Source organism: Aethina tumida, chromosome 2 (assembly GCF_024364675.1).
Source record: "Aethina tumida isolate Nest 87 chromosome 2, icAetTumi1.1, whole genome shotgun sequence".
NCBI lineage: Eukaryota > Metazoa > Arthropoda > Insecta > Coleoptera > Nitidulidae > Aethina > Aethina tumida.
The window spans coordinates 21,898,433-21,925,248 of NC_065436.1; the positions used below are offsets into that span (position 1 = coordinate 21,898,433).

The 26,816-nt window shown below is 27.8% G+C and overlaps 1 protein-coding gene across 4 annotated transcripts in view; it reads left to right on the forward strand.

The window, feature by feature from the left end:
• The window catches only part of LOC109600809 (protein bric-a-brac 1), a 405,012-nt gene that overhangs the window by 102,392 nt on the left and 275,804 nt on the right, over nucleotides 1–26,816 (forward strand). For all 4 annotated transcript variants that reach the window (XM_049962995.1, XM_049962997.1, XM_049962996.1 and 1 more), the window contains one exon: nucleotides 3,284–3,394. The gene's annotated coding sequence lies outside the window, so the exon portion shown is untranslated. The remainder of the gene's footprint in view (nucleotides 1–3,283; nucleotides 3,395–26,816) is intronic.

The window sequence follows — 26,816 nt, forward strand, 5'->3', positions numbered from 1 at the left end:
CATTTTATATAAATCAGTAAAAATTAGAGTATCTCAGGAGAGTATACTTGTTTATGGAAAATGAGTTGGTTACTTACAATTATCAATAAAAATGGTATCAAGTTACCTACTATTCTCAACAAAAAAATTTGAATTGTCTTCTGAGTCAGGACAAATATATTTAATAGATATTGCTATATCATGTGATACAAAGTTGTTATTATGGATGGTGATTTTTCTTGGTCCGAATATATATGCCAACATTTTAAAACTTTGAGTAATATTATTATTATATTTGAGTATATTATTATAAATATTGGATTGTGGAAATGAAAGACAGTTTTCGTATAATAAACTATAAAACTATAAATACTTTATTAAATTATATATTGGCCACCTTTTGCCTTCTTTCTGGTAGTAGCATAATTCCACGCTCATAAAATTTTTGGTCTTGCGGGCAAAAAACTGAACGAGGTGGTTTTTAAACTCCTCATTTGAGGTGAAGGTTTTACCGTCTAAAAATTTTTGGAGTGACCGGAACAAATATTAATCCGATGGTGCCAGGTCTGGAGAATATGGTGCGTGTGGCATTGTATCCCATTCAAGCTGTAAAAGCTGTGGCGCCAAAAGCTTCACTTCGAAGCACAACGGCAGATGGCGTGCATCTTGAGCTTAAAGCCACGCCGCGTCCCTTCTTCCCCGAACTCTCGAAGACGACGGTTGCACCTATTTTTCTCTCTCGCAATTTGTTGTTGGGCTCAATAAAGAGTTCATTTTTGAGTCAATTGTGATTTATTTACTAGTTCGCCTTTTCCCTTTTTCCGCATCGAGGGAAAATCGTGTAAACAGTAAAAAGCTTTTGGCGAGTGACCAAACTTGTGTGAGGTCTCGCGTTGTCTTGGTGAAACACTACACTTGTCCTGTTGATTAGTTGTGTTATCCGGTAAAAGCTCAAAAAAAAACGATTCCTTTAAAATCCCACCAAACGGACAGCATCACCTTTTTTTGGTGAATATCGGCTTTGGACCTCTTGCGTTTGACGTTGTTGTACCTACACATCCATTTTTCGTCCCCAGTGATGATGCGCTTCAAAAACGGATCATTTTCGTGACGTTTGAGAAGCGAATCGCAGACGTCAATGCGGCGACACAGATTTCTCTCTGTGAGAACATGGGGAACCCATACATCGAGCTTCGAGGATAATCCCAGGCCTTTCAAGTGGTCATAAACTGTTGAATTTGATAAATTTAACCTCAATCCGATCTCGCGTGTTGTTATTTGCCGGGTTCGCATCAACTAATGCCTTTATCGCGTCTTTATTAGCTTGAACCGACCTTCCTGAACGTGGTGCATCTTCGACATCAAAATTGCCAGATCCAAATTTAGCGAACCAGTTCTGGCACTGCTGTACTGTCAACACACTTTCTCCATACACATCGGTCAATTTCTTTCTGGCTTGAACAGCATTTTTACCCTTTCTGTAGTAAAACAGTAAGATAAGTTGAAAATGCTGCTTATCTCTCTCCATATTTAATAGGGCACCAATCAAAAACTGCTGCGTAGAATTAATTGGAATTTTTCACACACAAATCTTGCTATATGAGCTCTCAATGCATATAAAAATTTTACGTCTTAAGTGTGAAGTTGGGTGCAAAAAATACAATTAAATCCTCTGTCGGGAAAAAAAGAAATTACTTTCCGAATAACCCAATAATAATAATTATAATAATAATACTCTTTACGAAGTTGAATGCTCATTATGGTGGTTGATGTCCACTTTTTTCATTAGTATTTTTGTCTAACAATCTTTCGTGTCTGTAATTTTCCTGTAATTAATTCCTGTTCTTTTAATTGTTGATATTTTTTCTATTTTTTAACTTTGTATGTTCTTTTTAACTGAGAGAGGTTTTTCGTACTGAAGCCACTATAAATAATTTTGTGAAAAATTTTAGTCATAATTGGAATCAAGAGGAGGTCCTACAATTTGTATTTATAGATCTTAATAACTGACATTCATTTTTAAATGAAAAACAATACTCGTATATAATAAAACAAAAAATATTTATATGTTAAAAAAAATTGATTATGGGTCAAGATATTTCATTTCCACCAAAAAATTGTATAAAATTATGAAATAGACTAATGGGCAAGAGTTTTTCGCGCCTATTACTTAAATTGTACACGAACTAATTTAAACCATCAAAAATATAAATCACATTTATACATTTCGTAGTGAAAAGAAATTAAGTAATGGATGTCGGGCTGGGGGAAAGACCGGGCGGACGCTAAAAGAGGCAAAAACAAAAGTGTGACTACGAGAGGCAAAAATATAAATCTGCGAAAAGTCAACACGTCTTTTTAACATTGTACGTTGCGGGCCGCGACTATAAAAAACGGAAACTTCTCCTTCGCTAATGGCGAATGTTGTTGCCCCGTTCTTTATAACTTATCATAAATTTCATAGTGTAATATAGCAAGCAAAGGAACGGGGAGGCCGTTTTGCCGTTTTGTTTTTCTTTCACTGGTATTTCGCAAGTGATGTATATTTTAATTTTAAAACTAATGGCTTTCCATTCCTTCAATGCTGTGTAAAAAATTAAAATCATCGCCATGCCCAAATGCGAACCACCGACGAAATTGCCGGAAAGGTTATTTACGATAGCACCGTTTTTATGCGAAGCCCGGCACCATGAACTTTTCATAATTTATTTTATTTCTTTCAATTATCAATTGCAACTGCTCGTAGTGGAAGACAGTTGCAATTGAAACTGGAACGGATTCATCTTTGCAATTTCGTTGAAATTCTTAATAATAAAATATTAAATTTAAATTGGTACAAACTGTAATTAATGTAAAACGAGCTCGTTCCTAAATTAAAAATATCCTTGACATTAATTTAACAGGGAAAAAATATGTAATACAATTAAACTTCCAAACACAATTTCTGGTACATGAAAAGTTTCAGTGAAGTAATAAAAGAAGTTTATTATTAATATACAATATTTTAATGCAATTAAAAAATTCTTTAGGAACTCATTAAAACGCGAATAAGTTCGGCACTCGGGACTAATATTAAATGTAAGAACTGATTCTAAATATTCGTATATATTTTAATTAAACTTTGGGCTTCTTCAATTTTAATAAATGTCATACCTCGTACTTTCGCAAAGATTGATGTTTTAAGTACGTAATTTAAATTGAATTTTTAACAAAATTTCCTCAACTAACTTTCTTAATAAATTAGATACATTATTCGCGTTAATTTAACATTGCAAAGTAAAATTTTGATGGATATTTGTTACAGGTTTCGGTCATATCTCAAGCGATTAGATGAGCAAGGGGATTCGACACTGGAGCGTTTTGAAGTTTGAGGGGATTTGCAGCGCAAACACGTGATTGAAACATTTATTTTCAGGTAAGTGAATTGCATATAATTTTTTTGTGTTTTATGTTCTTCTGTATTCGGTTTTTATTCCGACAATTACATAAGCTACGGTTAGTCAGTGAAAAAAGTATATCAGAAATGTTCTAAAACACACATGGAAAAACATGTGAATAAAATGTCCGTGTACGAGTTCACGCCGTTTTAGTGTGAGAGGAAAGATGTTTGCATATGGTTTTATTATTTTATTGCAGGTTTGAAATACGAGCAGCGCGCCGCTAAAATCTCACGTAATTTATTTGAATAAAACCCGTGAAATCAAATAAAATTTTTGTAATTATCAGATTATGTGTTATTCAAAAATAAACACGCGGCCGAATAACATTTCAATTGGCAGAAATCGGAATCGGATGCTGAATTATGGGGATCTTGTTCGTTGGTTATTATTTTATGTGCGATTTTATTCGATTGTTGACACATTTTTCTGGAAGGGGAAACGGCGAAAAATAAACCTTCTCTATTATTTAAGTGATTTATATTTCCCTTGCCAAAAGGGGTTCATATATTTTTGTATCATATTTAACAGATACCAGGATGGCAAGGACTGGGTTGTTTTTAGAGCTTTTAAGCTTTATAATTATCCGGTTTTACAAACATAACCATCTAAAATATTTATATAATACAGTGTGGACCATTTAAAATTGAAACACCCCTGTAACTTTATTACTTATAATTTAATTTTAAAGAGTAATTGTTTTGTATATCTCTAGACAAAATTGTATTATAACAATTATATAGTCAAAAATCAGAAAAATTAACTAGTATAACAGGAAAAAAAATATTAACATTATTTTTCTCGTCATAACAACCTGTAATCGGGTAACTATATATTCAACGAGATATTGGCAACGGTCATTTGAAATTAATTCCATGACTCTTCAATTAATAACCACAATTCATCTAAATTTGATGGTTTCAGATCTTTTAATCGAGACTTGTGTCATTCTATTAGTTGCCAATTGCATTTAGATCCGGATTTTGTGGTGGCCAATTGAGAACTTCAACAAGATTATCTTTTAATTACTCTTGAATAATGTTGGATGAATGCTGCGGATCATTATCATGTGTAAATTTCAAGTAACTGGTAAATTATCGTTAGCAAATGGTTCCATTACATCTCTTATGATATTTCTACATAGGAATGTTATTCCATGTCACCAATAATTTCTGAAATAGTCTTCTACCATGCCAAGAAAGGGAAGTCCAAACCATATCCTATTGAACTTAAATCACTTTGATCACTCCAAAGGAGACTTGAACAAAATTCTAGAAATTAATTAATATATTTTTTGTGTACACTTTTGTCTTTTTCGAATATTCTTTTTTAGTACCAATGTTTTCTGAAATACATCCTTGCTAGTTTTATTTATTCGACGTCTGATTGCTCAAACTAAACACACCAACTCAACTGATTTTAAATTTGCCTTATAGATAAGATTAGTAAGATTTGGCAAAACCAAATCATACTAATTTCTTTAAAGTAATATGTATATAATATTGAAATTAGTTTAAAATATATAATTAGACATATTTAGTTGATCTGAAGAATTAATTCCATTAATTTTTAATTCTTTCACTGATTTATTCAAATGTAATATTTTTAATTAAATTCATATTATTTGTAAACATTTATAAAAAACGAATTAATCTGTTGAATAATTAAAAAAAAATTATGGCATGTTTTCTTTTATTTATTGTTTTTATTGTGAGCTATTCCTTATTAAAATCTAATTTTAAGTAAAAAACTTTCGGGTTAGTTACATTTTGAATGAACCACACTGTATATTAAAAATTATTAATACTCCAACAGAAAAAGTAAATTAAATTTATGTGTTAAAATTCTCCATTTCATTGTCAGATTAGTGACTTACTTAATTTACGAGTACAGCTTTAAGTGAAGTTGATAATTCAATTTATGATAAAAAAATTATGCAAGCACAACTGTCTCTCATAATATAAAAATACCACATTCTCAATATAAAAGTGGAGATACGCGGACAAGATATTTATAATATAAAAATTCCGATTTAGAAAGGAATATTTTCAGTCTTACGAAATTTTATAACTGACTTTCAATAAAACTAATCAATAATGTCTGGTGCATTTCCCTTTCATTCACTTTTTTTCACTCGTTTTATTTCTCTTCGCTCAGAAAACATATCTTATATTAAACTGTATATTTTAGATTCCCTTAGGATCGATACAATGAACGTCGGTAATTTATTTTTATCGAAGAAATATTCAGTGAATTTTATTTTTATACGTTCACGCAATAATAATGTGGTCTTCGAAGTAAATTAAATTAAAAAAAGGTATTTTGACATGCCGGGAATCTTAATTGGTGCAAATAAAATAATTTTAAATGGGAATGAAGATAATCCGCTTTGCGATAAAAGCGTAATTTTTAAGCCACCACACCTGACTTCTGTCGGATAAACGATATATTTTTATATTTTTATGCGCCTAATTAAGGATTTACCCCATGTTGCTTTTATGTGTGTTAAATTTTACGAGAAATTAATTTAAATAAAATGTTGTGTTTATCATAAGCAGTGTATCCAATCCCTAATTATACGGAAATTATCAGTCAATTAGTGCGCAGCACCAGCATTAAATTGTAGTGAAATTTATTTAATGAAGTTGTCCATGTAGAAAGAATTCCGGCGGTGTTTTATTTTGCAAAAATAACATAGCGGTTAAACAGCGTGTAAGTAAATAAAAGAGGAGAACGAAGGACCGGAGAAAAAAATTGCTACAAACTGATAAATACATCTGGTGCTACCACTTTGACGTATTCAATAAATATGCAAATCCGGAACAAATTATTTTTTAATGGCTTACGTTAACATTATATTTATTCACATAAATTAATTTTAATCTTCCACTTTTAATTCAATTTCGTTTAAGCAGAGCTTTTATTTATTAATCTATATTTCGGTCGTATTGCTGTTTAAATACACAATGGCGCCAGTGGAAATAAAACTCTTTTATACATTTCCATTATAAGATTTCCAATTTACATTTTTATAATTTCGTTATTAATAGGGTGAATGTATAAATGTCGGAATTATTACAATCTCTGTGGACTTCAATGTTCCTGGTGAACTTTATTCGAATTATGTTTTTATCATTGTTTAACTACACAATTATTGACGTTTTTATACGAAAAATAGAAAAATGGGCGAACTGTATAACTTTATACTACACAATTTAAGAATTTATGGTGTCAATAAATTTAAAATTTTATAATTATTTTTTCCATTGGACAAAAGTATTCTGTTGTTAACTATTTTTTAATAGATAATAATTTTTTATTCGCCACTCCGCGGTTGTTACAAAAATTACATTTAATACAGCTCAATCTCGGAGCTTAGCCGGAGATTTTTGCTTTGAGGTTCGTCTCACTAGTCCAATAAGTAAATTAGTAATCCGACGAAATTGCGTTAAAGTGGATTAAGAAAGAAGTTAATAATCAGTAAATACGGCAAGTGTTGAGTTAGAAAAATGATTCTTATAAACGAAATTAATAAAGATGAAGTCGACGACGTTCGGACCCCGCCGTGGAAAATACCTAGCAAAGAAAACAACTGGCGAGCGAAAATTTTTTAAGGAAAAGGAAAAAGCATTGAAATAACTTTTCTTAATTAAATTAAAAGCGAGATATTTCAACGACTTCAACAACTGGGAATTAATTAAAGAAAAACTTAACGCGTTTCCGAGTAATATATTATAATCGTTAATAACAAAAATTAATTTTATCGATTTCACGTGGGGGGAGGACGGGCCGTTATGCAAAAACTTGCTCGAATTTCCTTAAAGCAATGACTCTTTTCCAACTTTTTCTCTGAATGATTTGCTTTCTAAGCTCGCGTCCTATAAACTGCACAGGCAGTGGCGCACTTAATTGAATATAATTAATCCTTCATTACTATTTATTGTCAATAAGGAATCGCACACCTCTAATTAAATTTTTTTATTTTATTTTATTTACGACAAGATTCAATGAGACATCAGAAACGGTTGATTAAAATTAAATTCCACTGCTCTTAGGATATTAAACACCCATCCCACTCATCTAAATTTTGTTGTTCTATAAGTTTTCAATTGTATTTAGATCCAGGTTTTGTGCTGGACAATCAACATCTTAAACAAGATTATCATTTAACCAATTTTAAACAACTTAGGACGAGTGCATTATCATGCATAAATTTCATGTAACTGATAAATAATCATGTCATTGCGATATCTCTACACATGAAACGGTGTATTTCGAAGTTTTTGTAGTGTATTTAGGGTCCAAAGTTTTATTCGGACGACGAATGTGTTGTTTACCATCTATCCTATTATATTGAACTTGGATTCATCACTCCAAAGTACTCTTCGCCAAAATTCTGGAGGATAAAATTTATTAATTTTGTCCAAACTTTAGTCTTGTTCGAATATCCGTTTTGATATCATTGGTACATTCTTCCAATTTTACAGTCTATAAAAAGTGTTGTTTTCTTGTTAGGTCGTTTTCTTATTGTATTTTCAAATGTGTGTGTTGTTACATATTTATTAATAACACTGAATCTTAAGCTTTTAACTAAGTCAACAATAATTAAAACTTAACTTATCATATCAATTATTATTTCCCTTTTTTCTAGAGTGTTATTTTTATTTCTGCCCTCTTGAAAGTAAGTTATTCAATAAAATATTATAAATCCAAATATTATTATTAAATGTATTGTTAAATAGTGTCACAAAATATATTTGAATATGATATTTCTTCAGATATTTGATAATGTCATCTAAAAAACTTATAGAATATAGTATTTTTTATACGTGACTATGTTAAAGCTATCAAATTAAAAAATTGGTGGGAATATTAACGTATTTAATTTTGTTTTGTTTGAATTAATATTAATTATGTCTCAAAGTTTTGTGATTTTATTGAATATATAAATAATATAAAATTATGTATTTTTGCAAAACTTTTACATAAAAAAGATGTAGGTATTTCAAAATTTGAAGAAAATTTAATATTTTTAAACTTCTTAATCATGAAAAAGTTAATATACTTTTTAGAAGACTGCCAATTTTCATTCTCTATCTGGTGTGGTTATTCGTAATACCAAAATATCCTTGTAATAAAAAATATAAAATAAATATTTAATATGTAATTGGTTAATTAATTATATGAATAGGAACGAAAAAAAATATTTTTGTTACGCCTCTGGAAGGGCTTCGGACCGATCACATTACCCTCAGAATGAATGGACCCCGCCAGTCGTATAACTTTTAAATCGCAAAAATACTTTCGGATCGCTGAAAATACTAATGGCGTACAAAATATATTTTCACACCGCTCCCTTCCTAATTTTCGCCTGCGGACATTTGGCTAAGTGGCCGATAAATCCTTACAGAAAAACAATGTTCAAATCTTTAATATAGATTTGCTAACAGAAATTAGACGAATAAAAAATTATTTGATGCCAGTATGAAAATATTTAAACAACAAAATAATATATAACATTACAACGTTGAATTAGTAAATGATGACAGTGTATATAATAACATTTCATATTCAAAGTAATTAAACGTATGATGGATAATCTGGAATTTAATTAATATTAATTTTATTTAATTTCGCCTTTGTTTAAAATATTTACTTCCCGTGTTTGTGTTTTCATATACGTATATATTATGTATACCTACGCAATATTAAAAATACAAACAAACCTTATTGTAATGTGGTTATTATATGTAGTACGCCATTTTACGTGAATAAATAGTAACTGCATTTAACATGTTACACATAAAAAATGTAGAACCAAGTTAAAAGTAATATTTTGATTAAATTGCAACAGCATTTCAGTGCAGTTATTTAGTGAAATGAATGGAACTAATGTATCCCACATTTATAAGCAAATATTGAATAAAACTTTTTATGCACATTACACACGATGTGTTAAGTAAATAGTAAATTTGTAATTCAAATAGAGTTCTTGATCTTTACGTTATTAATTTAAATTTACGTTAATTATAACATTTTACAATGATTTAGCATTTTCAATAACATATTATCGTCTAACGTTGCCTCGAGTGATACTTATTAGTGTCAAGGAATTTATTTCCTGGTGTGTCGGTAAGAACAAATTTAATTTGCACTTTTAATTTATAAATAATAACAGGACATGTGTAATTTTTCCAATTTTTTTATAGAGTTATGCAATTTAACTTGAGATATGTATATCCTAGGAATAAATAAAATTATGTCGTTCTCCCATGAGTCGTACACTTGTAACCCCAACCGCAAAAGGCGAGGTACGCGGTCCGCCGAAATTGAAATCGGTCTTGAAGTGGGACACCCTCCGTCCGAAATCCACCTAAAAAGGAAACCAGTTGCGTATCGCCCCCTCGGAACAATGACGATCCACTATCCTGCAACAATGGTCTTGTTAGTAGGTCATAAAAATGGGGTACAAGGGTTGGTCGGGTTCATTCGCCCCATTCGGCTCATTATATCCGAAGTGTATAACTGTACATAATCATCGTCACTTCTGAATGGATTTTGTGAGGGGCGCTATTCGGTCCGCTGGGATAAAATCATCCGGAAAATAATTTTTAATTTGGTTTTCGCTAGTTTAATCGGAAATAAAATTATGTTGGAAATGTTGGATTGTATGAAGGAGGCGATTAACTGTTGTTTTAATTTATACAACGATTTAGTTTTCTATTTTCAACAATTTATCACAGCAAATTTACATGTGAATATACAGCTTGGTACCTGACATTAGTCTAAAATATTCCAAAGTATATTTTACATAAATTATTTTACAACAATTATTTATTATATCTGTTATCGCGATCAGATAATGGTACATTTCGAGCTATTATTTCTTCAAACTTATCGTGTAATTTAAATGTTTTAAAGGAACAATAGCAATAAATATAATTAGGAAGTTTGTTAACCGTGAAAACACCTCCTGCAATTATTAAATAACTGACGCGGTGTTTAAAAAAAATACATATAATTAACCCAAAACTTAATTCGAAATAAATCAGTAATACTCTATTTATGTTTTATTGTATGCAAATTTCACGGGGAAATAATAATAAGTGAACGAAAAAGGAAAAAAACACACATTGTTTGTACTTTCCGATCGACAGGAAAGTTTCTGTAGCGATCGCGAGGCCAGATAATATACAAAATGCTTTTACCGCTTAAATTTCTAATTAAAGAAACATTATTCCGTTTTATAACTTGTTGTTGAATTATTATAGAATACAATAATAAAATTTTACGGCGGGCGTATCGCAAGTTCAGGACAGGATATGTATACATAACCTAAAAACAATGATACTATCAAATATTTAAATTGGAAAATATATATGCAAATAGCCGGTCGAATTTACAAGCGGTAGGAAATTGTGAGTTTTTATTGCGTTGCTGTGCGTGTACATTTTCGACGTAGATTAGCCGAATTCTTGGACATCACGACCTCAAAATAAGACATTTACTAATTACTGTTAAGTGGTTAATATGAATAAAACATATTACGAGGGTGTCAAATTACCTGTGCTACAACTATTTAAGTTGATTATTTTGATTTTGTCACAAGTCAACTTACTCATATTTTAAGTCAAATATTCACCATTACTTTTATGAATAATATTAAATTTATTTTGATGGAAAGTATTAAATCAAAATACTCTATTTTCTGTGAAAAATTGTTCTAAAAATTTAAAGGATTATTTATATTTAATCTATTTTGTTTGCAGTCAGTATTGCTTAAGTCTTTATGACTATATTTTTTTAAAATTTGATGAATTTGTTTCAGTATCTCAGAAAATTACTAAATTTAAATATAGGCATGCTAGAGTATTTGAAAAGCTTTATAATTAATTAATTTAATTTAAATGAAAATTACTAAAAACAAGTTAATTGACATTTATCTAATTTGCTTTAAATAATTCATTAAGTATTAAAAAATAATGGAATCCTATAAATGATCTTTCTAGATCAAAAAAATTCTTCTGTATTTTAAAGAAAAATTAATAATTTGAAAACTCTTGGCTTTAACTATAGGATATAGTACATCTATTTTATTTTGAATTTTATTCATAGTTTAAAAAGTTTTATTCTACTTTAAAGGTGTACAATTCTTAAAATATGTCATTTTGTCACATTTTGAGGAGTGATTTCGAATTAAATTTTTATTTATTGTTGGCATTTTGCGATACATAATTCCACATATTAAAAATATTTAGTGAAAATTTGTTTGTTTTTAATAAAAAATTGATGCAAAAGTCTAATTTATTTTGTAAAAACCAAAATACGACCTTATGAATTTTTTATATTTCAGTTCCTTCAATTTCTTACTACTAACTTTAAGTATTCTTAACCATCACGACCTCAAAATAAGATATGTTTTACTATTAAAGGGGTAAATAGGAGTAAAACATTTTACGAAGATGTTTAATTTTCTGTCCTAAACTATTTCAATTTTTGACACAAGTCAACTTAATGATGTTTTTAAAGAGTCAAAATCAATTAATTAAAAATATCCATAAAAAATATGTGGTATAAATTCTATATTTACCTGGTCCATTTACCTGTTTCCATTTTGATGGACTAAAATACATAAAATAAATTTATCTTTTCATTTTATTTCATTTGGTTAAATATATCAAAAATTTTAATCTTTCGATATAAGGATTGTTTACAATCCCTAATGTAAACGTTTTTATTTTTTTATTTCCACATACAGTTGTTACATGAAAAATAAACAAGTAATTAACATTTCAAATTCCGTTAATTTGTTTCAAGTTGACAAATTTAAACAAATTGAAATACAATCCAAGATTCATTTTAACTTTAAGTAAAGGATATGGTACAGTTATTTTACTCTGAATTTTGCGATCATCAAAATTTATATAAAAATAAAATTATTTAAAAAAAAAAAATAACGTATTTAAGAGTTAAGAAATATAAACAAAGTTTAACTCGTTGTTGGCACTTGCCGTGCATAATTTTACCCGTTAAAAAAATTGATTAAAAATTCTTTCAAAATTTCAGTACAAACTTTAAGAATTCTTGACTATGTGAGATTTTTTCTAATTATTATTAAACATGAGTAAAACATTTTTTGACAATGTTAAATATTCTGTCATAAAACTGTTTTTGCCTTGATACAATTCATATTTTAAAGAGTTTTAAGTCACTATTACTTCTACAAAACAGTTTAATTTATTTTGATTAATAATAATCAAAATACTTTTTAGTTAAAAATGTCCATAAAAAATCTATGGTCTAAATTTCATATTTGACCTCTTCCATTTAATGTAAATTTCGTAAAATTGTAAAGTAAATTCATTATAATAAAAATCGATACTTCCTCTGAATATCATTAAAACTGAGAAATTTAGTTTAATATATCTGAAATTATTAACTTTAGATATAAGGTTTGAACAAAAATAACTTAATTATTTATTCAAGTTTGTTTAACTTGTTTTAAGTTGTATTTTTCAAGATTCCAGAAGACTTTCAAGTAGAAGGCATTTCATATACAGCTAAATATATAATATACGGGGAGTCCCATTTTTAGTAAAAAAATTAATGGTAACCAGGATCATAATTCGGAAAACAAAGATTTTCATAACTTGTCAATTATTAAAAACGTATTTTGAGGATTAATATCAGAAAAAATATTTATATGCATTTAAACAGAATAATAAAATGAATATGCATAAACTCTTTTCAGAAATCGTAGCTAAATACACAACACTTTCGATAGACACGCATTTTGCTCTTTTTCATAAGTATCGACATTCCACTCAAAACAACAGTTCGAAAAAATATACCCCATATATTTGAGGCGAACTAATTTCTGCAGTTTGATGTGTGTGCATCCCGGCAAAAATTAATAAAAAAGTATATTGCATTCGATGTGATTTATCATTTTCCTCGCGTTTCCATCCACGTAATCATTTGCCGGTACGTTCCGTCAATAGACATTGGGACGGAAACTGAGCCAGTACGGTCCCATTTAGTTTGTACAATTTACAAAAATGCACAAGATGATTTCGAAATCCTGTTCCATTTGGTTCATACACAAATTCACCACCTTTTTTTTGTTTTCGATTAGTTCGCATATTTTTTAACTTAAAACATTATTCTCCTTTTTAATTAAAAAAATTCATGCACAAAAATTATTCCCTACGAATTTTAACAATGTATCAGTGTGTTTATATTACGTGCATTTTTTCTGATATTAAATTTCCGACTATAAACGGAAAAAATATTGCAAATGTATCCCGAAATGTTTCAAATATTACTTTCTTTCTGTGCTCTGTACACTCTGCAATTTGCCGAGTCCTCGTTTTTTAAATACGTCCTAAATCATATCAAATAGACAAATTAAAAGGTATATCACATTTTTCGCAAAATAAGCAAATATCAATCTATGGATGCATTAAAAATTGATATTGATGATTTGCATTTCGAATCTTCATTTATTTATGATTGGCTAAAAAAACTTTTATTAACAAAATAATAAAAATTAAAACGTCAATTTTACAACTAACAGTTTATTAAATATGCATCGATTCACTTAAAATTGGATAAACTTTTTTAAAAAATACGTGTGTACACATTTTTTCAATTTAGTTTCAGTCTGGTTATTCATCAGGATTCCGGTTTAAAACACTTATTGGCAGTTATTAATATTTATTTATTTTTATTTTTTTGTAGATTATATATCGAGGAATATTTGGAACTGTCAATGTTCGGTGAATTTGGATAAAACTGATATACAATTAATACTGCACCAAAAAAATATAAAAATATAACATTTATAATCTTCAATTTTGGCGTAGCTATCAATCCAAACGTCACCAAATAGGATTAGGATTTTCATGCCGAACGCAATAATTAAAAAGGAGAGCCTCCCGCACTATCTCCACAAATAAACTAATCGTGCCCGACATGCCATAATTCTATCAGAATTAAAAAAGCGTTATTTACCTATATTTCTATCAGATAAAAATCCGTAGGTATAACTAAAATGCAAATTTAATTAAATAAAAACTCTCGGTATGTAGTTAGTTTATCAATCGGGGCGGTTTCTCATGTGTGGAAAATATTACGGCTATTTCAAATTTATAATCCTTTCGTGTTGTTTGAGGTCATATACAAGTAGCGGTCGTTATATACGTGCCTCGATTTTCGAAGTTCATTTTGTCTCATTATCATTAAAGACTTGATCTAGGCTTAGTAAGGAGAAAAACTGACAAGTTATGAGATGAGTTGAATGTATGATTTGTTGTTCCTTTGATGATCCTCGAAATAGGACTTGGTGGAGATCTATTGAAGTTGTCCCGGTATTCGAATCGAAGGATGTAATAATTTTAAGTTCGAATAACCCTTCGGACTGTCTAATTTAAGGTTGCCTTTATGGAATCATGCGTGTCAAATTAACACGCAATATCATGTTCTAGCACAATTATCAATGCATCATTAACAAACACACTCATGAATAAACTTCCTGCGAATAATGTTATTATTATACATATTCGATTTAATGGAAATATGTTTTAACTTTTACGCAAAAATTTCCACCTCCATTTATAAAGTGCCAACTTTCATGTATGCACGTTTAATAAACTGCGAATTGTGGAATTATATAAATACGCCGATATTTTACAAACTATTAACTCGGCCAATTAAAATAAAATTTATTTCATTAGCCGTACATAATTTAAAAGCGCAAAGGGGAAAAACGAAAACGCGGACCATTAAATCGTTAAAATTATTATAAAATACAGAGAATTGAGTTAAAAGAAAATACTTCAATGTTTTACACTTTACAACGAATAAAATTGGGATATGAATTTTCACAATAAATAAATCATTTGGCGATACATACATGACTGATTCAATTTGCACAAAACATTACGTACAATAAATGCCGAAACGTACCAAACATTGATTGTGTCAGATTTTACGATACTGTTTACATTTTAATTCTTTGATTGATTTTCTTGAACTCTTCAATACTAGTGAAGTTCATAGTTTATAAAAGTATTAGGACCTTGAATAAGTTCTCGCTGTTTCTTCAAAAATGACAGTAGCAGTACCTCGTGCATGGAATTTCTGGTACTGCATCTAACCCTAAGTCTCAGTATATGCTAGTTCTCTTAAGTATAAACAAAGTAATTTTATATTGGTTCTGAAAATGTCTACTTTGTGCCAAAGTGTATTTGACGGGAATTTTATTGCACTATATTATTTAAAGGAAACCTGAAGCTGAAGCACACAATTCTTACGGCGACAATGTTCTGTCAGATACGGCATGTGGATACTGGTTTTGACAAAAATAAATTTGAACTTGAAGATAAAAACATTTGTCGCCCCGAAAAAATGAATAAACAATTGGAAGAATTGATCAAGATCGGTGTCAGACGCCATCAGAACTACGAGAAACATTTAAAGTCTACAGTCAACAGTTTCAAAATGTTTAAAAGTGTTAAGAGTGATCTAGAAGCAAGAACATTCGGTGCCTTTAGATTTGAAGTTGAGAGACGTCGAACGGCATTTTCTGTGAACTACTACTTCAACGGCTTAAGGGATAAGTAAGCCTGGACATGCATCAATATCGTCTGCAAAACCAAATATTTATGGTTCGAAGTTTTTTTTTCTGCATTTGGTAGGATCTACAGGGTGTCATTTATGTAAAACCGATTGAGATTATCACGGGAGATTGCTGTCGACTTCAATTGATTCGTTTTGTCAAGTCTTAAAAAAAATGACCTCTATACAAACAGAGACACGACAAATTTATTTTGTTACATGTTCCAAACCAGTGAAAACGATTCTTTGGGAAATTCTACCCTATCCATTGAAATCACTTGAGAAAGCATTTTTCAATTTTCGCATATTCCGTTTTATGGCTTCTTTTTCTTAAGAATGGAAGGTCTGCTCAGCCAGGCCTTATGCCTTACAACCGAAGAGGCTATGTCAGATGAATATAGCGGATGGGGTATACTTTATCATAGGCTTAGCAGAGCAGCACCTTCATTCTTACGAAGATGCTGAAGAATGGATCGATTCTTGGATAGCCCCAAAAGATCTATGGCATTTTCGATGAGGAATTTATATACTCCCAGAAAGATGGGAGAAAGTAATGGCTCGTGATGGTCAATAATTCAAGTGAAATATTTTCATCCCTTAGGTATATTTTAACTAAAGCTTTTATTTTGTAAAAAAGTGAGAACTTATTCAAGGCCCTAATAGTAAATCACCTTGGCACTCCATATCGATATTCGGAACAACCGCCGAAAAAGCAAAAGTATAAATTAGTTATAGAAACGAGCGAATAAAAGCTCACCGTACCCTTCCGCTGCGAACTCAGATAAAAGAATTGTTTCGGGGCCCGCACAATTTCGCAGAATATTTAATTATTGCAATATTTATAAAAGCGGCGGGTGCTGCGAAGGAATGGGTGAGGCCCTCCCCCGGGGGTGGACTGAACCCCTAAATAACTAACAACACTCGCGTTGCCGTCTAATTTACTTGGCAAACTTTTATTATATATAAAAACTTTCGGCCTTTTTTATTCGCAATTTATTACTTTTGCTTTTGAAATGCCATTTAAATATTTATAAACTGAAAGTGAGCTAACGATGTTTGTTTGAATGTTGTGAAGTGTTGTTTTAAACTTTCGCGAAATATATTACCTGGGAGTTTTTTTTTTTGGTGTGCGTCCCGTCGCCCGGGATAATTCACTTTCATCTAATCTGCATACCGGCACGATTTTCGTGTAAGTGTCGAATTTAGCGAGTTCTTGTATGAAATGTTTACTAAATCGACGACGAAATCCTTTTAATAATAAAAAATGACTTAAACAGATTTGCTAATAATAAAAATTTGTAAAAACTTTATATAATTCTAAAAATATATTGAATATTTACAGGAAAATGGTAACAAATAAAGTTAAAGGGAAGCAAATGAGATGATAGTTTATTATACTCATCAATTAAACTGAATTTGGTGAAACAAAAAATTGATTTGAAGTATAAACTTTTTTCTTAGTTGAGATGATACAATCGTAGTGAATTATTTATGAATATTTCATTGAATTTGCATAATCACAAATTTATTAATTTCCTAAATTATGTTATAAAAAATTGCAAATTTTAAAAGGAATTGTGTAAACAATAAGATAAATATTGAATTTGAGTATTTTTCCACATAAAGCCTCAAAAATTATACTGAATAATTTATATAATTTTTTTTTAATTAAATTTAATATTAAAAATCGGAATAAATTAAAATAAATGTTAATTTCAACTGTTTGTTTTAATTATATTGGAATTCGCAGATGAAATTTTTCGAAATTTTTCAGTAAATTAATATATCTATGTAAAAAATTGGTTGTTTAAATTAAATAATATAAAAAACCGTAAATATTTGTGTAAAATTTTGAAAATTCAAAAATGATATAAAATTAAATTACAGTTAATGAAATTGATCTCCTGCTACGATAAATTAAGTTATTATCAATAGTCATCAGTTAAATTAAATTAAGTTATATAAATTCAGTAAACTAAATATTAAAAAAGTGAATTTGGTGAAACACAATATAGATTTTAAGTACAAACTATTTTCTTAATACAAATAATAGCATCGGGGTAATTATTTTTTGAATATTTCATTAGATTGATATAAATCAAAAATTTTTTAATTTTAATAGATATCAATAAATTAAAAATAATAATTTGTGTTAAGTAAGTTTTTAAGTATTTTCTTTTTGTCACAATATTTTTCCAAATCAATCCTCAAAAATTAAACTGTGTATTTATTTAGTATTTTTTATGAATTAAAATAAATATTGAAAAGCAGAAGGGGGTAAATAAAAAATTGTTTTGAAGTATAATCATTTTTCTTAATTGAAATCATACCAATGTGATGAATTTTCTTAAAGTATTTCATTACAACATATATTTACACATTTTGTTAAATTTTTCTAAATATATTTTTTTTTGTATACTGTTTTATTAATTAATAAAAAATTGAAGTGGGCAAGATAAAAGAAATTAAGAAATAAATTTTAATTTAATATTAAAAAAGCAATATTTTATAATATAAAATTAAATATTTATAAAGATCCGATTTGAACGTATTAAATTTAAACTGAAACAAATTGATCAGTCGAAATGAAAGTTTAAATTCGCGTTCGTAGCAGTGAAAAATGTATGGCGGATTTGCGAGATGAGATATAATTCCGGAGTAATCAATAACATAAGTTGTAGAATTTCAAGTGCTATGCCTGGGCATTAAATATTAAACCCAATCTAGTAGAGTTCTTAATAATTAATTCCTCGGTCCCAGTGAGCCTTAGCTTTAGATTGCTCTTTAAGAACGGCTTTTGGATATTGTTTAGTCATCATTAATTTACGTCATTTAAATCTAGATTGTATTCCAGATGGCTGAAATATTTATGATTCTGATCCCGACTCGGGACGTAAACACAACACACGCACATTCCCGGCAACCCCCTCTTTACCTTCTACGCAATTTTGCTATTTTCTCAATAATTAATAGGACTGTATTTTGATGTAATAAGTGTGAAGGAAATTTTAATTAATTTTAATAATTATTATTATATTTCATATATTAAATTATATTTATTTACCTTAAAACGATAAAATTCATAGTAGAAATGTAAAATATCTCCATTTTATTGTCTCATTAACAACTTTTCAGTTAATCTAAAAACAAATAATGCTACCTTGGATGAGTTTAATTAGGAAGGAGGTTATATTTTATTTTAATGTTGCTACTTTTCATTCTTATTAGGGAAAATATACAGACTGATCGAAAAGCGATTACTTCGTCTTGAGAGATACATCATGAACAATAGAGACAATAAAAGTATCCTGTTTGCCTCGTAGTGGAAATTTTTTACTGTCTCTTTCGTACATGATGTCTCTCTCAAGATTAACACAGAGTGATCACTTTTCGATCAGAATATTACATATTATTACATTATTTTTTATCCATGAGTAACTAAAAATTAATTAATAATTATACACATAATTTTATATGGTATTAGTCTATTCTATGTTATGTTTGTACTGGCAATTAAAATTAAGTAGACGACTCTTCCATTATTACAAAATCGTTTGTATTTATAAAGCTAAAAAATATTTTTATCTGAAAGGAAAGGTGTGTCAATAAATTTTATTCAGTAGCATTGTCGCCTGACTGCTGTCAGTATCAGCCAGCATAATTATTATTTTTAGTCCTTTTATTATATATATATATATATATATATATATATATATATATATATATATATATATATGTATTAAGTAATATTATTTTTACTTTTAAAATCTCTTGTGGAATATAAGAATTATTGGCAATTTTTCAATCCATCAAAAATCGAATATTTTGTATATTTTTTAACTGAGTTAAATTAATATGAAATAAATATTTATAAAATTATACATATATTACGTAGTATTTTTAATATTATGTATTTGTCTGTCTGATATGTTTATCCTGAAAATTATTACCTAATTTAAATTGTTATGAAGATACTTTCCTATATTTAAAATTATGTAATTATTCCCTGAATTATTATACAATCGTTGCTATTTGTAAGATTAAAGAAATTATTTTTATTTCAATGGAGGAGTGATGTACATTTTTTCAATAATTTTTTTATTATTATATTTTATTTTATTTCATACATTAGATAATGTTATGTTTACTTTTAAATATAAACGTATCTTGCAAAAAGAAGTTTCCTTTTTAATTTATAAAATTTGACAATTTTTTGTTTAATTAATTTAATGAATTTATATGACTAAGAAATTATTTTGTCTTAAATATAAATTGTATATATTATAATTAATTTTAAATTGTAAAATCTCTTGTAAAAAATTAGAATTTTTTCTAGTATATCTTTCTTTATATCAAAGAGTAAATACCAAATTATCGAGTAAGTCAGAGTACTCTGGACTGTTTCAAAAAACGACAAATTTTGTTTTTCTTATTTATATAGAAAATCTTAGAAATGGTAAAAAAAATACTGTGAAAGTTACAGCTCTTAATATTAATATTAAGAGGTGCCGCATCGTAAATTTCCTGTTTAAATAACACGTGAACGGTGTTCTCTTAGAATTTGAAATTTTTTAACTCTCGTTAGAGATAATATTTCAAAATGATCAAAACAGATTCTTATAGAAAATTTAACACTCTATAAAAAATGTCTCTTATAGTTTTTTGATATATTCATTTTTTCAAAAGTTATTTAACATTAAAGTTGGATTGATTTAAAATTTTGACATTTTTCTCATTTTCTGACGCAACCATCAATTTTATGGAAAAATTTTATATGACATTTTTGTAGAGAATTCAATTTTCTATAATTTATCTTTGATATTTTTTACAGATCATAAGTTATCTCCAGAAAACTAAAAATTTTATTAAATAAATGTTATTTTACTGCTTAAAATTAAACATTTTATTTAAATATATAGATTTTTACTAAAAAAATTGATTGTTTATTATAATCAAAATAGTATATTTCGTTACACTAACAGACTTTTCTTAGAGTTTTTATTTTATATCATATATCAAATGGTATAATTTTTGATTATTTGATCCATACTATTATTTTATATGAAAATGAATTTAAAAAAACACTTGATGAGCAATTATTCAGTCTAAAAACAATTGACTAAACCCTTATGAGAATTTTTGGTACAATTTTAAAACTAATAATTAATTATCAATTCAATTTAATTTAATTACTATTATAAATATATTTATAAAAATTGTACGTATAGTTATTTATTCAGTATTTCATATTTTATGCTTGTATTATTATATTTAAAATTAGGTATTCCCTGAATTCTTATAAAGTTGTAGCTTTTTATAGTACAAAAGAAATTATTTTTATCGAAACGGAGAAATGATGTAATGTATTGTCAATAAATGCTTTTATTAAGTAACACAGCGGCCCGACTGCTATCAGAATCAGCCGGCATTAGCAAGATTTAGGAGTGCGGAAACGTAATCCAAAGCGTGTCTGCGTAATATGAATGTTTGATGGCTACACTTGTGTAAAGTTATAAAACGGCATTTTTATGCGAGCACCCATAGTACGGAGGCCCATTAGGTCTCCCCATCCCGTGGCAGTTATGGTGTTTTAATAATCGAACTCGACAGAGTTGGCTCTCATTAGCTCCACTGCCTTCCTTTTCCATCCATATTAAGGGAGTGTGACTGACTCGTTCAATATTGACTAAACTGTCATTTATCACGGCAGCCGACACTTAAAAAATAAATTACGCTTTTTTATTATGAACAATAACACCTTGGTGCGGTGTGTAACGTCGGCCGCCCCACGGATCGCGGCGGGGGGAGGGTTTTGTCCTCGCTTTGAGCACCTTGAGGAAAATTTCTTAATTGTTTTCGTGCCTATTGAATTTAATTAGAACTGGATGGATATCCAGGGGTTGATAATTTATACCTCTGGCTAAGTTATTCGTCAAATTCACTTTCTCTCCTTCTTATTAATTGCCCGATATTTCTGTTCGATGCGTTCGGTGGTGGATGCGCCAAATATTTCAGCAACTAATTATGCATGGGTCTACTGAAGAAAGTGGTTTGGAGCACTAAATCTGCATTTTAAAATCAATAATATTTTAAAATATACAAAAATAATTAGAATATAATAATTTATCAATATAAATTATATATATTTTAGAAATGTGTATATCGTAAGTAATTAATAAAATTAATGTTAATTAATTTCTAAAAATTTAAAAGTATTTTACATTTTATTTTATTATATTTTTCACATCAGTTTACATCAAATTAAACTAAATAAATTATTATAAATTCTTTAATGAATTAGCTAAAAAAATATAATTTTATGTACGAGTAAAAATATTTTTAGAATATTTCATTAGATTTACGTATTTATAAATTTATGCTTTTCCTGAAAATTAGATTATAAAGAATATATAAAATATAAAATGTACAAATAATTCGTAAATACTTATCTAATAAATTGGTTAAATATGTTAAAAAAATAATGTATAGTATTTGTTTTATTAGTTTATTTATCATATTTTTCTTAATTAATAAATTTGTTAATTAATAAACTTAATATTATAAAAGAGAATTGAATGAAATTAAACAAATATATATTTTAACTACAAAACATTTCTGTGTTCTTGCAATATTTAATTTGATTTATATAATGTATTTATTTCCTAAATATAAATATATTACAAAATAATAGGTTTCTATTATTAATTCCATAATTTAATGATATCTAGGAAAGATACATACCATAATTCAAATTAAGTATTCCAAGAATATTCTCGACGTTGGTAACCAGTTCGATTATAAACAAAATATAAATTAAAAAAATACATATTTTTGTAAATTATGAACAAAATTTAGTATTTTTTAAAAGTTTGAAAGTATTTTACTATATTTTTTTATCATAATATTTACACAATGTACACATAAATTAAAATGATTAAATTGTATAAATTACCTAATTATTAAATTAAAAACAGTACGTTAACTATAACAACAAGTTTTCTTATTTATAAAGTCTATATGAAATTAATAAATCATTATTTCAATTTAATTGAATTTGATAATTATTATAGATATCATTATAAGAAATATACATATGGTTGTTTATTCAGAATTAAATAAATTGAATATAAAAAACTGAACTGTTAAAAAAAATATATTTTAAATATAAATACTTGGTACAGTAACAATTATCAAATATGTTTATATATATATGTAAAAATTGTGGAACATGTTCGACATTAATTAAGCATAATAAATTTGTATAAGTATAATATAATATAAATAATAAACTAAAATATTTTGTACTGTAATTTATAAAACTATCAGGATGAATTCTTCAATAAGTTTATATATTTAAAAATGAATTATGAAATATATAAGATATATAAAATTTATATAATAAATATCAAGATTTTGATTAAAATTTTGTAAATATATTACTAGTTTATTTGGAAATATATTAAAATAAATAAATTTCTTAATTAATAAAATAAATATCAAAAAAATTATTAATTATAATATATTAATTATTATAAACACCTCAGTGAATATTTCAAGAACATTTTATTCGATTTATATATTAAAATATTTTTTGTTCCTGTAAAATTAACAAATGTTTGTTTATTTATTTATTATTTAATTTATTTTGACATTTTTTAAAAATATTTTATTTGTCGAGTCTAAAATTTATTAATTTTCAAGATTCAAGAAATTATGTAAATGGGAAACGTTTTATTCTAAATATATTTTTAAAATAAAAATGTATAATTGCCTTTTTTAGTCAAAACATAATTTTATTCTTAATGCGATAAATAAGTACGTCATAAACTTCTACAACGGAATGTACAAATTACCTAATTATTAAATTAAAAACAGTAGCTTGACTATAACAAGTTTTCTTATTTATAAAACCTATTTGAAATTAATAAATCATTATTTCAATTTAATTGAATTTGGTAATTATTATAAATATCATTATAATAAATAAACATATGATTGTTTATTTGGAATTAAATAAATTAAATATAAAAAACAGAATTAATGATTAATGATGATTTAATAAAAAAACATATTTTAAATATAATGTACTTTTATTTATAAAACTATCAGGGTTTATCAATAATTTTATATATTTAAAAATGTATTATTTTTCATGAAATTATATAAGATATATAAAATTTTAGAAATTTATATAATAAATATCGAAATTTTGATTAATATTTTGTAAGTATATTACTACTTTATTTGGTAATATATTAAAATAAATAAATTTCTTAATTAATAAAATTATTATCAAAAAAATTATTAATTGTAAACGTGCCACCTCAGTGAATATTCCAAGAATATTTTATTATATATTAAAATATATTCTTTTCTTGTAAAAAGTTTATTTAAATAATTGACAAATGTGTTTGTTTATTTATTATTTAATTTATTTTGATATTTTTTAAAAAATATTATATTTGTAGAGTCTAAAATTTATTAATTTTCAAGATTCAAGAAATTATTTAAATGAGAAACATTTTATTCTAATAATATTTTTGAAATAAAAATATATAATAGTCTTTTTGAGTCAAAACATTCAATTTTATTCTTAACACGATACATAAAAAAACGTCATAAACTTCTACAACGGAATGTAGAAATTAATTCTGTGTCTAATATCAATTAGACGTTGCAAAAGCCAATTGTAGACATTAACACAGAATTTGTAGAACGGTTTATATTGCGAAAAGTTGCAATTAGTATTTTGTGCGGAACTATTCGTGGTATTGCCGTGATTAATCCGAATCGAAATTTATTAGTTAGCAGTTAGTAGTATAGGATTTTGATATAACAATATGATTTACGTTTTAAATTATATTAATGTCAAAATCCGTTGGAATATATCAGGCAGGCATTACGGGCGGCAGCGTCGCTCTATAGAGCGCATTCTCCTTTATCTGCGATAATGGCGGAATTTGAATAATCACCCATTAATTAATTTTCTCATAAACTAACTTTGTAGTTTAGGTATGTATGTCGATGACAACTTTAGAATATAAACGACAGGGATGAAATATAATAAATGTCTTTCCTAATTAAATACATTACGCCACCCACAACAATGTTAAAGCGTTTCAGCCAAATTACTCCCCAAATATACAAATCCTTTCAGCACTGTTTAAACTTAATACCGTCAAATTATGTAGAAAATTGTTTAAATCACTTTTTAGTGGATCGATAAATCGCTGAATTTACATTAATTTTATTTCCTCCCAATTGTAATTAAAAATTTTTTTATTTATTTAAAGAAAATGATTTAAAAATAATTAATTAAATGAGGCTTGCCAATTTCCCGACGGAAACTTTCTAACGTAATTAAACGAAATAATAATTTGGCACCGTATGAACATTTTTGGCATTACAAAGTCCTTCTATTATCCTCCGTGGTAACACACCACGTGCAAGGCTCCAAAACCCGGCATAATGAAATATCGTCGGCCACGGCCATTATATATAACGTAGATTATTTAATTTACTTTTGTAAGTTGGAAACATAGTTTTCACATAGTTGTAAATAATGTAGTTTGCCCCTTCTGTGTAATGTGCGGTGCTGGCGACTACGAAAACCCACTAATGTTTTGTTTGTTCGCCACTCGTTATATAAAACATAACCGGCCTCAAATTTTATAAAAATAATGACTCGTTATGGGGATGTAATTAAGTATGTATATGTAGAAATGAATGAGTGTGTTTCAAAACAACGTACGCGGATTATTGGTATTGAATAAACATCATTAAATGTAATGTATATGACTGAAAATTATGCTTTTATATGTATAAATAAAATGAACTGCTTGGCTTGTTTGTAATGACATATTTTCAAAGCGTATTTTCATAACTGATTTTTTACCTCGTTGTTAAGTAAATGTCTTGTTTGTTCGAGACATAAATATCAACGACCACATTTTAATGAAATATTGAAATTGTTTCAGCCAGTTTTAATCTCCTTAATTAGTCAACCGATTATTTTATTTATTTTTTTGGGTACTTTTGTTTCATGTTTCGCTAATAAATACACACGGAAACGCTCCAGTAAATTATGGACAACATTGCGTATTTTATGTTTAGCAGTTTAGAATAGGAAAAGGTGTTGCTTAAGTTGCATGTGTGAGTTCGGAAGTTGAAATGTACATTGAATTTCGTAATTGTGAAGTAGTCATAACTAAGTAAATGTGGGTGTTGTGAAGTTGGATGGCTAGAAGTTGGGAAAAGTGAAGCAGGTCGAGCCAACGAGGCGCCTCGACAGTAAAGAACGAATGAACATTGTATAGTTTATTAAATTAATAATTAGCAGCTGAATAAATTAGTCCGTAGAAGTAAACTCGACAGAGTGATATAAAATTAGCGTCTTTAGAGTGTACTTTAAACAGCAATGTTAATATTGAACAATACATCCGAGTAGGCACCATTCTCAGGCCATTCTCGAACAATTGAATTATTTACCGAACGGATTGGCATAGAAGAGCGAGTTCTATTCAAATTGCACCTTTAATATTGCATAAATGAAGTGAAATAATTCATAAGTTTGTAGTCTGCGCGTTTAGGGTTATTTACAATGCACAAGGAAATATTTATGATCCACCCTCGCCCCGTCACACTTCTTGTACTTGAGGAAGGATCAAGATGCCGAGCATCGCCGATCCTACGTTTCCAGGACTCACACTCTGATTCAGACCATACACTCAGATGGACACTTGCCGTACTCTTCTCCAATTTTAAACTGGGGAGACAATTCAA